Source organism: Rattus norvegicus, chromosome Y (assembly GCF_021556685.1).
Source record: "Rattus norvegicus strain SHRSP/BbbUtx chromosome Y, alternate assembly SHRSP_T2T, whole genome shotgun sequence".
Classification (NCBI taxonomy): Eukaryota; Metazoa; Chordata; class Mammalia; order Rodentia; family Muridae; genus Rattus; species Rattus norvegicus.
The window spans coordinates 2,762,756-2,775,882 of NC_141555.1; the positions used below are offsets into that span (position 1 = coordinate 2,762,756).

The 13,127-nt window shown below is 35.3% G+C and overlaps 1 long non-coding RNA gene across 1 annotated transcript; it reads left to right on the forward strand.

The window, feature by feature from the left end:
- The first annotated feature begins 323 nt into the window (after positions 1–323).
- LOC103694562 (uncharacterized) lies at positions 324–2,068 on the forward strand. The gene is given in 3 exon segments (NR_190769.1): positions 324–535; positions 1,595–1,651; positions 1,848–2,068. It is a non-coding gene; the product is annotated as an uncharacterized LOC103694562 (long non-coding RNA).
- Positions 2,069–13,127: the final 11,059 nt, after the last annotated feature.

The window sequence follows — 13,127 nt, forward strand, 5'->3', positions numbered from 1 at the left end:
TCTTCATCTTTCTTGAGTCAATAGAATTCCATGAAATAAAGCAACTTTAAATTGCAAAACATTGAAAATATTTTTATGTTGCATTTTTGGGTAGTCTGTTTATGACCTGTTGCCCATTTACCATCTTTTAGACTGTATCTCATAATCTCTTATTCTTGCTTTCTCTTTTAGATGTAGCCTGTCCTAGATTGAGTAAAGTTATATCCAGCCTTCATCTGATTTCCTGTGTACTAGACTAATTCAGCCAGTTGATTCAAGCATGATTATGAGGTCACTATTGCGTAAAATAATTCTATTTTATGACCTCACCAACAGTATATAAGGCCTGGCACAAGCAGTTCAGCCGGCTATCATAAGGCAGAGAACGAGCTATTAGGTTCTTTTCAAAGACTATTCTAAGTTTTTTTGTTACAACCACTGTAACCAGATTCTAAATTAGTAAACGTAACAGAAAACTGACATGAACCTTGAATTCATATTTCTTGGCAGCATTGTGCTTGCAACCATTTTTGTATTCCTGAAGATTTTACTAGAGGTAAGCTGTATATAGGCAATTTTACTAACATTAACATAGGACAGAAAGTGATTGGGCAGATATTTGTAAATCCATGGAAATTCTGAAGGAACTACTGAAAGGAAAGAGTTGGTCACTTCGCGCACCATAGATCTGTTACACTTGATCCATTTCTTGTTTGAGATATAGAAGTTTCTAAACACTGTCTTCTATAATTGTTGAGTATAAAAAATTTTAAATTACTAATTATGTATTGAACTCTGTACAGAACCTCTGATTCAGCCTGCATTGATAAAAATACTTAAAGTACTTGTTACTCAGCATTATATTGTTTTAATATTCGGTGAATTCCCTTATTCCCTCTCTTTTGTAGAATGGTTTTTGTTTACTTCCTTTTTCCTCCTAAATATATGTTCTGTGTTATTGACCTAATGCCAGAAATGAAATGTGATAAACTATAAATAATGTAGGGTTTGCTAAATAGAAATCATCATGGCTCTATTAGGAAACTTAAATTGTTTTATCTCATATTTTTTTATTCACAAGATATGTTTTTGATTTTTTTATGTTGTTAGTGTTCTTTCTATAGACCATTTCCCTTTTGTATGCAATTTCAAGTTCCTTAATATATTGATTGTTGCTATTTATGAATATATTTTAGCCCTTTATACAAATCTCTTCTTAGGTTGCAATTTTGTAGTTTATTTCTATCTTTCTTTTCACTCACATTCATCTAAAATATATAACATCACTTATAAAAATAACAACATTATAAAACATGGGATGCTTTCAAAATTCATTTTGTCCATACTTATTTCTTTGGGTATTTTTTGTTTGTTTGTTTGTTTGTTGGTTTGCTTTGGTTTTGTTTCCTTTGATTTATCTTTGATTTTATACTTTGTTTTTTGGCTTTTTTAATTTATTTATTTATATTTGTTTTGTTTTTTTATTTTCCTATTGCAGATTTTCAACATTCTCTCAGTTTGCTTTTGGAAATTTGACATTAATTTCAATTTTACTCATATCCAATTTTTGTTTATGTGCTTTCTTTTGCTTGTAACAACTGAAATGCAACTGAAGGATACTTTGCCATAAAGATAACAGACATTGCTGGAGAATACCGCTGAAGTTCTCTAGGTAAGAGATTTCAAACTGGCCTCAATTTTTTTTTCAGTCTATGCTTCCCCAAGTAGTACATATCTATGTTGCTCTTTCACAGATTGCTATTTGTATCTCTTAGGTAATTATGTTCATTGTCAAACAGAAGTTATTATGAGCATGATCACAAATGTCTAGGTTCCATATATAAATGAAAATGTCATTTCGTTTACAGATAACACTATATGAATGGCCACCAAAGTTAACATCTCGTATAGCTGTAAGGACAACACCTTCTATGTAAAACAAGAACGATGCTGTGACTCTTCTGGTGAACAATTTCAATCATATTATGGTGACTACATCCCATATTCAATACCCATGTTCAGGCAAATTGTAGTTCATCTGGACATCGTAGAATGATTACTGGCTCGAATAAAGAAAAATAAAATCCTATCTGTGAGAAACCCATTATTCCACTTAAATGCTAAGCAGATACATACTATGGATGTCAGAATAGACACAGTGTAACCAGTCAATAAATTGTTGAAATAAGAAAACACATTTTTTGTAAATGATTATTAGATTTTTTAAAATCATTCTTATTGTTTAATATTTTTATAGTCCAATTATCCATTCAAATTCTACCATCTGAGATTTCCTCATCCTGTCTTCAAGAGGTTTTCCCCATGTAACATTCACCACACCTTTCCTTTCCTATTCCTGAGGCTTTCAGTCTATTAAGGGTAATTTGTGTCTTATCTCATTGTGGCAAGATAAGCAGTACTCTGCTTTGTGTGTATTGATTTTGTCATGTACTGTACCAGATGCCTGGTGAATGGCTCCAAGTCTGAAAGATATTGTGTATACAAGTTAATTGAGAGCACTCAGTAATGAGATAACTCTCCTTTTCTGCTTAAATGGATTTTTCATTAATTCAACCAAAGTTGTTCCCACATTGAATTTGTGGGGTATCAATTATCTGCAGTTATCACAGTAAGTCACTTGTTAGGTCTGGGTCTGTCAGTGTATAGCAAAGGTAGCCTCCTGTCTTTATCAAGGTATAGCATCAGTTAGAGAGTCAGGAGTCAGAGCCTTCTCTCGAGTTCTATCTTCATTGGAGCTTGCTACTGAACATCATTTGCTTCAGCCTCTTCTACAGTACGGTATCTGCAGTTTATTTATTTCTAATTGTTTGTTTTTTGTGGAGGATTGAATTTGGCTTCACTCACGGTATGATGTGATGAACACATGAAACATGAGAGGTAACCAGTCATGAGACAGAATTTAGATTATAATTAATGGGTTGTTTCAGTGGTGAACTAATTCAGAGAAGAGCGTACCTATATGAACAAGTTATTATTAAACTTGTTTTGATTCTGAGTCTTATTTCTGGGAGCATGGTATTGAAAAATAAGACTTGATTTCTACAGATTGTAGAGAAGAATCTAGCTTCATGTCTAAATGTCCAGAGTTTAAAGTTTACAGGTTATCCACTAACTTATTTGGTGGAGACCATTCTAAGGCAGAAGAGCTTTTGGCTTCTTCAGACCTGTTTACAGCCTGTGGAAGGGTCACAGTAAAACAAAACCATAACAATTTAGAAACAAAGGCATTTTGAAACGTGCGGTTTGCCCAAAAGAATAGAATACAATGAAGCTAAATTTACAATCAAGACAGTAGCTGAGGAGGGGCCATAACTGTTACAGAGAAAATCTGGGCACAGTTCTCAGAAAAGAGAAAACCACTATAATGTCAATGCCTTCCATCAATCTCCAAAAAGTGGAAAGCAATGTGGAAGGAGTGTGCGTGAACTTAGAATGCCGTTGTGGGGGTTTCCTGGTTTCCTCCAAGGGTCCTGCTACCCCAGAAAAGTGACACAGCTGTTCTGCAAGGAAGCCAGGTTACCTTTCACACTGGCAGCAGAAATTAGCCGAATCACGCACATGTTCATATTCTGCAGGTTAGAAATAAGTAGGAGTGGGTAGGTAATGGAAAATTGCACAATAGTAGCAGAAAGCACCAAAGACAAATTGAGTGTTTGCAGAATATTCCCTGCAAGGGGACATTAAAATCAATATGTGCAGCTCCGAAATGAAAAACAACTGTGCAAATAGTACCCACAGATGTTGGAGAAGCCAAGTCCATAAGATGTCCACCAAGCAAAGTTTCCTGCATTGAGCAAACGTGGCCTAAGGAAGAGGCTTTTTATTCTCACAAGAAAAGAGATCTTTGCTGAACTGTTAAATACATCAGGGTTCCTAGAACTGTATATGAAGATGAAAGATGTATTGTATATTTTCGTCTTGTTTAGATACGTTTTGCTATGACTCTACTCTTCCTCTAAATGTCAAATATATTTATATATTTGGGAGTATGAAACTTTATTTTACAAGTTCACAATCAACATGTTGCTTGCAATATTTTTCCTGGATTTTTTTTCTACTTACAGTACAAATGTTATCACCTTTCACAGATTACTGTTCAGAAAACACATATCCAATCCCCCTTCACTTTTATCTATGACAGTGTTCCTTTACCAAAACACCCATCTTTTCCTTCTTCTCACGCTGATATTTCCCTACACAAGGGCATCTACCCTTTTCAGAATCCAGGAATTCACCTAGAGTGAAGATCAACAGGGCCAACTTCTTGTACACATGGAGGTTTAGTCACATGTCTCTCCTGTGTGCTTTTTGGATGTTAATTTAGTTCCAGAGAACACTGGTTAGTTGTTACTTTGTTTTTATACTTTGGATCCTCTATTCCTTTACATCCTCCAATGAGCACCATATTTTCAGTTCAAATACTGAGTGTGAACATTTGCCTTTCTACAATTCACACTGTGACAGTGCCCCTCAGGAAAAAGCTCTGTCAGACACCTCTCAACATGCACTTCTTGGTATGAACAGTGTTAGATATAAGTGCCTCACCCTCAGGTGGGGCAGACCCTAGAGGGCCATTCTTTCAGTATCTACTCCAAACATTGTCTCCATATCTCTTCCTATGAATATTTTTCTCTGCCTCTTCTAAAAAAGATTGAAACATCCATCATTGTTTAGCCATCATTCTTCTTGAGCTTCAGGTAGTCTGTGACTTTATTTTAGGTTATCCATGTTTTTGGACTAATATTCCCTTATCAGTGACTTCACACCACAACTACTTTTTGTTTGTGTGCATGTGTATGATTGATTTACTTTGCTCAGCATATTTTCTAGCTACATCTTGTTTATGAATTTCATGAAGTCATTGTTTTAAATTCAAGTACTCCATTTTGTAAATGAAAATATTTTCTTTATATGATACCCTGTTGAAGTATATCTTGGTACTTTCCAGGTTCTGGCTATGTGTGTTAGTTATATGTTTCAACATCTTTTAGTCATATGTCCAGGACTGGTATTGATTCATTTTAAGGTAGTACTACATCAAATATTCTTGGGAATATTAAGGGAGATTTCAAGAGTGACTGTATCATCTTGCAATCAAATCTACAATGTAAGAGTGTTCCTCTTTCTCTACATCCTTGCCTGTATCTGTTATATCCTGTGTTTTAGCCACACTGTCGGGTATAAAGTGGAATATTAGGGTAGTTTTGATTCTCATTTTTCATATGACTAAAGATATTGAACTTTTCTTTAGGCACTTCTCCACCATTTTATATTCTTCAACTGAGAATTTGTTGTTTAAATATGTATCCTAATTTTTAATTACTTGCTTTTACTGGGGTCTAACTTCTGGAGTTTTTGTATATATTAGATATTAGCTGTCTTTCACACGTAGGATTGGAGAAGATCTTTTTGCAATCTGTGGGTTGTTGTTTTGTCCTAATGGGAGTTTCCTTTGTCTTACAGAAGCTTTGCAGGTTTATGATGTCCCATTCGTTAAATCTTGATATTAGTGCATAAGACATTGGTGTTCTATTTGGAAAATGTCCCAAGTGACCACTTGTTTAAGTTTCTTCCCCAATTTCTCTTCTTTTCATTTGAGTGTATCTGATTTGATATGTAGGACCTTGGTCTACTTGGATTTAAGTTTTGTAGAAAGAGGTAAGAATGGGAAGATTTACATTCTTTACATGCTGATCTCCAGTTGAATCAGCATCATTTGTTGAAAATGCTATTTTCTTTCCACTGAATAGTTTTAGTCCTTCATTCAAAGATCAAGTGACCAAAGATGTGTCAGTACATTTCTGGGTCTTCAATTTTATTCTAATGATTGAACAGCCTGTCTCTGTTCAATTACAATTCATTTCATATCACTTTTGCTCTACAATATAACATTATATCATGAATGGCGATTCTTCCCTGAAGTTCTTTTGATGTTCATGACAGATTTTGATATCCTGCTTTTTTTTTTCTTTTCTTTTGTCATTCAAAATGAATTTGAAAAATTTTCTTTCTAACTCTATGAAAAAAATGAAGTGGTATTTGGATGGCATTTTCTTTGAATCTGGAGATTGCTTTTGACAAGTTGTCCATTTTTCCAATATTTATCCTGCCCATCCAGAAACATGGGATATCTCTCCATCTTCTAAGATCTTCAATTTCTTCGACAGAAACTTGAACTCCTTCTCATACAGATTTTTCACTTACTTATGTACAGTGTCAATGAGATTTTTTTTATCCTTTGTGACTGTAGAAAAAAATGTCATTTCCATAATTTCTTTTCAGCCTGTTTAACCTTTGAGAAGAGGAAGGCAAATGATTTATGTTAGGTAATGTATCTAGTGACTTTGCTGAAATGTTTATCAGATTAGTAGGTTTCTGGTAAAACCTTTTGAGCACTTAAGTATACTTTCATATCGTCAGCAAAGACTGATATTTTAACTTTTTCCTTTCTTATTTGTTTCCCTTTGACCTCCTTTAGCTGTTAGATTGCTTTGACTCCAATACTATTTGAATAAGTAGGAGGAAATGGGCAGGCTTCTCTAGGTTTATATTTTTGTGTGATTTCTATAAGATTCTCACCATTTAGTTTGTCTACTGGTTCCCTCTATATTGCTTATCCAATGTTTAGATATAGGCTTTGAATTGCTAGTATTTCCATGAATATTAACGTGTAAATGTGTTGAAATATATCAAATGATTTCTTAGCATCTAATAAGATGACCATGTGTCTTTTACCCTCTTTCAGTTTGTTTATATAGTAGATTATGATGGTGGATTTCTGTGTATTGAACCATCACTGCCTCACTGGGAAGATGTCTACTGGATCATTATGGATGATCACTTTGACATTTTCATGGATTCTGTTTGATAATATTTTATTGACTGATTTTTATTTGACATTCATAAGGGATATTAGTATTAAAATCTCTTACCTTATTGGGCCTTTTTTGGTGTGGGTATAAACATGATTGTTGCTTCATAGCCGTATTTGAGTAGTATTCCTTTTTTTTCTATTTTATGAAGTAGTTTGGACAGTTATATTTACATGTTCTATGAAGGTCTGACAGGGATATATATATATATATATATATATATATATATATATATATATGCATGTATAGATATATATCTATATATACACACACACATATATATACACACACACATATATATGTGTGTATATATATATGTATATATATATATATACATATAGATATAGATAGATAGATAGATAGATAGATAGATAGATAGATAGATAGATAATATATACCACTACTTGTTTGATTTCATCCCAGAGTTTGTTTTTCATCTGTGGTGTATTCTTTTTGTTGTTCTTTCTTTTCATGATGTATCCAGTTTTTGTCTGTTTGTTTTTCTTTCTCTTTTTTGTTTTTGTTTTTTTTTTTTTTTTGTTTTTTGATGGGGGAACACAGATCTATGAGTTGTAATCTTAGAACTATTTTCATTATGTCACATAAGTTTGGATCTCTTTTGCTATATTTTAAACAAATTCTAAAAAGTCGTTAAATTCTTTTTTATTTCTACTTGACCGAGTTATCATGGAATAGAGCATTGTTCACCTTCCCGCTATATGTGGGATTTCTGTAATTGTTGTTGTTGTTGAAAACTCGATTTAGTATGTGGTGATCTGAAATTATGCTTGGAAGTACTTTAACATATTTTTTTATCCTTTGAGTCTTGTTTTGTGAACAATTGTATGATCAATTTTATAGAAGCCATCATGAGGTGCATTGAGGGTATTTTTGTTTGTTTGTTTGTTTGTTATTAGGATATACTTTGTTTTTTGGTTATATCTTGCTTTTATTTTTTAATGAAATATTGTACAGTTATCTGTTATATCCATTTGGTTCATAACCTCTTCTCATTTCTCTATGTTTTTTATTTTCTGTTTCCAAGATCTGTTCATTTATGAAGAGTGTGATATCAAAATCTTCCACTATTATTGTGATTGTTTCCTTGTATGCTTTCAGCTTTTATAAGGTTTCTTTTATGAATGTAGTTGCCTATGTATTTGAAGAATAAATAATCGGGGTTCAGTGTTTATTATATTTGTTCTTAATTTGATGAATAGGAGGTGTCCTTTCCTTATAACCTTGGGTGTAGGTTGATATTATTGGATATTAGAATGGCTAGTCCTGGTATGTGTCTTGGGACTAATTACTTGGAATATTGTTTTCTATCCTATTTCTCTTAGGCAATGCCCCTTTTGTCACTAAGGTGTGTTTCCAAATGCTTCATAATGCTGAGTGCTTTTTACATATTTAGTCTTCAAGTGTATATCTTTTTAATGGGGAAGAAGATCATTGATATTAAGAGATATTTAAAACTGATTTTTTAAAAGTAAGTGTATATTTATTATTTGTGTGACTCCTTTTGTTTCAAGCAGATTTCTCACTTCCTTTTTCTAGGGTGTAGTTTCCCTTCTTATGTTGGAATTTTTCATCAATTATTATTTGTAGGACTTGATTTGTAGAAAGATAGTGTAAATTTGGTTTTCTCATAAAATATCTTGGTTTCTCCAACTAAGTTAATTTATAGTTTTGCTTCATATAGTAGACTGGGCTGGCATTTATGTTCTCTGAGAGTCTGTATGACATCTGTCCAGGATCCTCTGGCTCTCATAGTCTTTGGTGAGAATTCTGGTTTAATTCTTATGGGCCTGCTTTTACATGTCACTTGCTTGACCTTTTTCCATTTCTATTTCAATACTCTTTCTTTGGTTTGTGCATTTGGTGTTTTAACTGTTATGTGATGGTTTTTATTTCTCTTCGGGTCCAATCTATTTGGCGTTCTATAGCTTTTTTGTATGTTTATGGGCATCTCTTATTTTAGGTTTTGAAACTTTTCTTGTATGATTTTGTTAGAGATAGTTACTGGGCCTTAAATTTGGAACTCTTAAGTTTCTTCTCGACCTATTATCCTTATGTTTGATTTTCTTATTCTGTCCTGGATTTCTTGGATGATTTGGGACAGGAGCCTTTTGACTTTTAGATCAATGTTTAGGGTTGTATCAAATTTTCAATGGTATGTTCTCCCCCTGAGATTCTCTTCTGTTCTTGTATTCTGTTTGTGATGCTTCAATCTATGACTGCGGATCTCTGCTAATGTCTGCGGATCTTTTGTATCTCCAGGTTTGTATACCCTTTTGCATTCTTTATTGTTTCTATTTCTATTTAGATATCCTGGACGGTTTTCTTTAATTCCTCTGAAACTTGGGTTGTGTTTCCCTTTAATGCTTTCAGTGATTTTTGTGTTTCCTCATGAACCTCTTCTACTCATTTATTTGTGTTGTCTGGCATTTCTTAAGGGAGTTATTTATTTCCTTTTTAAAGACATGAATCAGCATCATAAAATGTGAGTTTAAATCAAAATCTTGCTTTTCTGGTGTGTTGGGATATCCAGTATTTTCTTTGATAGGAGAAATGGACTCTGATGATTCGAAGTAGTCTTGGATTCTGTTTCTAACGTTCCGGCACTTGCCGCTAGCAATTGAGTTGGCTCTGTTGTTTGCTTATCTTGCTGTTTCTGAGAGTCACTTGATCTTCCTATAGGACTCTGTGTCAGCACTCTTTAATACTTTTTTCCTGTTTTTTTTCTGTCTTTTCTGAGAACAGGAACACTGATGTCAAGTCTATAGGAACTTCTGGTTACTATTTGTTCAGATCTAGATGCAGGAATGAAGCAGAAGGGTCCTGCCCCTTGTTGCTGCAAGTTCTTGAGCCAAGGGACACAGTTGTCATCAGGCAAGTCCCTCTTGTGTCTAGAATGATAACACCCTTTATTTTCCAGGAGTGTCCCCACTTCTGAAGTTCAAGCTATCTCCCCAAAGGTATTTTGGTGTAGGTAGTCGGTTGTCCAGTTCATTTCAGTCCTGGGCACAGAACAGAACCACAGTGAATAGCAACTGGCCTTTTCCGTATTCCTATTTCATATTCCAGAGTCACCGGGGAGCTTCCCCATGGAACAGGGATGTGGGCAGAGGCGTGCAGTCGGTCCTATGGAATTTTGTGGCCAGTGGAGCTATTTTAACGAGTTTTGCTTTAAATGTTTTAATTTTCAAAACTATTGCAGTTTTAATATTGTTGAATATAATGGTGCTAGAAAATCTGTTTGATATTGTTTGAAATATAGCATGCCTTACAAAAGAAAGAAAGAAAAAAGACGTAGTATTGTCGTTAAGGGAGATTTCTGGCCCAAGTGCCTAAAATTTTTCAGAAATCAAGACTGTGGCCCAATTTCGTGCTCCCTGCCTCCAGCTCACTACTCCCAAACCCCTTGGGAGAGAGAGCTCACTGCTGAGACAGGTGGGCACTCCTGAGACTGCAGAGAGGAAGAGACCACCAATACTGCCCACCCCTGCCCACATCCTTGGCCCAAGGGGAAACTGTATATGGCCTCTGGGTTCCCTTGGATAAGGGCACAGGGGCAGTGGGCCTGCTGCATCTGAGACACCAACAGAACCTGAGGGACCAAAGAGATAAACAGTTCTCTGCACCTAAATCCCGTGATAGGGAGAGCTAAACCTTCAGAGAGACAGACATGCCTGGGAAACCAGAAGAGACTACACTCTGCCCACATTACTGATTCCAGAGGAAAACACAAAATGCCATCTAGATCCAGGCCTGGTGCATGGAAGCTCCCAAAAAGGGTGGCAGATATCTTCCTGGTTGCTGCCCCTGCGGAGAGCTCATAAGCAACACTCCACGGAGCAAATTTGAACCTCAGGCCCACAGGTAAGTCAAAGCTTCCTGCTCCAAGACACCTGCCTGGTAACTCAAGACACAGGCCCACAGGAACAGCTGAAGACCTGTAGATAGGAAAAACTACACGCCCAAAAGCAGAGCACTCTGTTCCCATAACTGGCTGAAAGAAAACAGGAAAACATGTCTACAGAACTCCTGACACACAGGCTTATAGGACAGTCTAGCCACTGTCAGAAATAGCAGAACAAAGTAACACTTGAAATAATCTGATGGCGAGAGGCACGCGCAGGAACCCAAGCAATAGAAACCAAAACGATATGGCATCATTGGAGCCCAAATCTTCCACCAGGCAAACACAGAATATCCAAACACACCTGAAAAGGAAGAGGTAGTTTCAAAATCATATTTGATCATGATGCCTGAGGACATCAAGAAAGCCAGGAAGAACTCCCTTAGAGAAACACAAGAAAACATAAATAAACAAGTAGAAGCCTACAGAAAGGAATCACAGAAATCCCTGAAAGAATTCCAGGAAAACACAATCAAACAATTGAAGGAATTAAAAATGGAAATAGAAGCAGTGAAGTAAGAACACAGGGAAACAACCCTGGATATAGAAAAAAAAGGAAGAGACAAGAAGTCCTAGATACACGCACCACCAACAGAATACAAGAGATAGAAGAGAGAAATTCAGGAGGAGAAGATTCCATAGAAATCATCGACTCAACTGTCAAAGATAATGAAAAGAGGAAAAAGCTACTGGTCCAAAACATAGAGGAAATCCAGGACTCAATGAGATACAACCTAAGGATAATAGTATAGAACAGAGTGAAGAATCCCAGCTCAAAGACCGTAAATAAGATCAACAAAATCATAGAAGAAAACTTCCCTAACCTAAAAAAGAGATACCCATAGGCATACAAGAAGCCTACAGAACTCCAAATAGATTGGACCAGAAAAGAAACACCTCCCTACACATAATAGTCAAAACACCAAATGCACAAAATAAAGAAAGAATATTAGAAGCAGTAAGGGAAAAAGGCCAAGTAACATATAAAGGCAGACCTATCAGAATCACACCTGACTTTTTGCCAGAGACTATGAAAGCCAGAAGATCCTGGACAGATGTCATTCAGACCCTAAGAGAACACAAATTCCAGCCCAAGTTTCTGTATCCTGCAAAACTCTCAATTAACATAGATGGAGAAACCAAGATATTCCATGACAAAACCAAATTCACACAATATCTTTCTACAAATCCAGCACTACAAAGGATAATAAATGGTAAAGCCCAACATGCGGAGGCAAGCTAAACCCAAGAAGAAACAACAAACTAATCTTCTTGGCAACAAAACAAAGAGAAGAAAAGCACACAAACATAACCTCACATCCAAATACGAATACAACAGGAAGCAATAAACACTATTTCTTATTATCTCTCAACATCAATGGTCTCAACTCCCCAATAAAAAGACATAGATTAACAAAGTGGATACGCAACGAGGACCCTGCATTCTGCTGCCTACAGGAAACACACCTCAGAGACAAAGACAGACACTACCTCAGAGTGAAAGGCTGGAAATCAACTCGCCAAGAAAATGGTCGGAAGAAGCAAGCTGGAGTAGCCATTCTAATATCAAATAAAATCAATTTTCAACTAAAAGTCATCAAAAAAGATAACGAAGGACAGTTCATATTCATCAAAGGAAAAATCCACCAAGATGAACTCTCAATCCTAAATATCTATGCCCCAAATACAAATGCACCTACATACGTAAAAGAAACCTTACTAAAGCTCAAAACACACATTGAAACTCACACAATCATAGTAGGAGATTTCAACATGCCACTCTCATCAATGGACAGATCAAGGAAACAGAAATTAAACAGAGACATACACAGACTAAGAGAAGTTCAAATGGACTTAACAGATATTTATAGAACATTCTCCCCTAAAACAAAATGATATACCTTCTTCTCACCACCTCATGGTACTTTGTCCAAAACTGACTGTATAATCTGTCATAAAACAGGCCTCAACAGGTACAGAAAGAGAGAAATAATCCCATGTGTCCTATCAGCCCACCACGGTATAAGCTGTTCACATATCCACTTCATCAATAAGTTCATGAAGGTATATAGGTTTTTAAAATAGTCTTTATATTGTATTATTTGTATAGATGAAAAATGTGTGAGTATGTGTGTGTGTGTGTGTGTGTGTGTGTTTCTTCATCTTTCATTGAGTCAATAGAATTCCATGAAATAAAGCAACTTTATATTGCAAAACATTGTTAATATTTTTATGTTGCATTTTTGGTTAGTCTGTTTATGACCTGTTGCCCATTTAGCATCTTTTAGACTGTATCTCATAATGTCTTATTCTTGCTTTCTCTTTTAGATGTA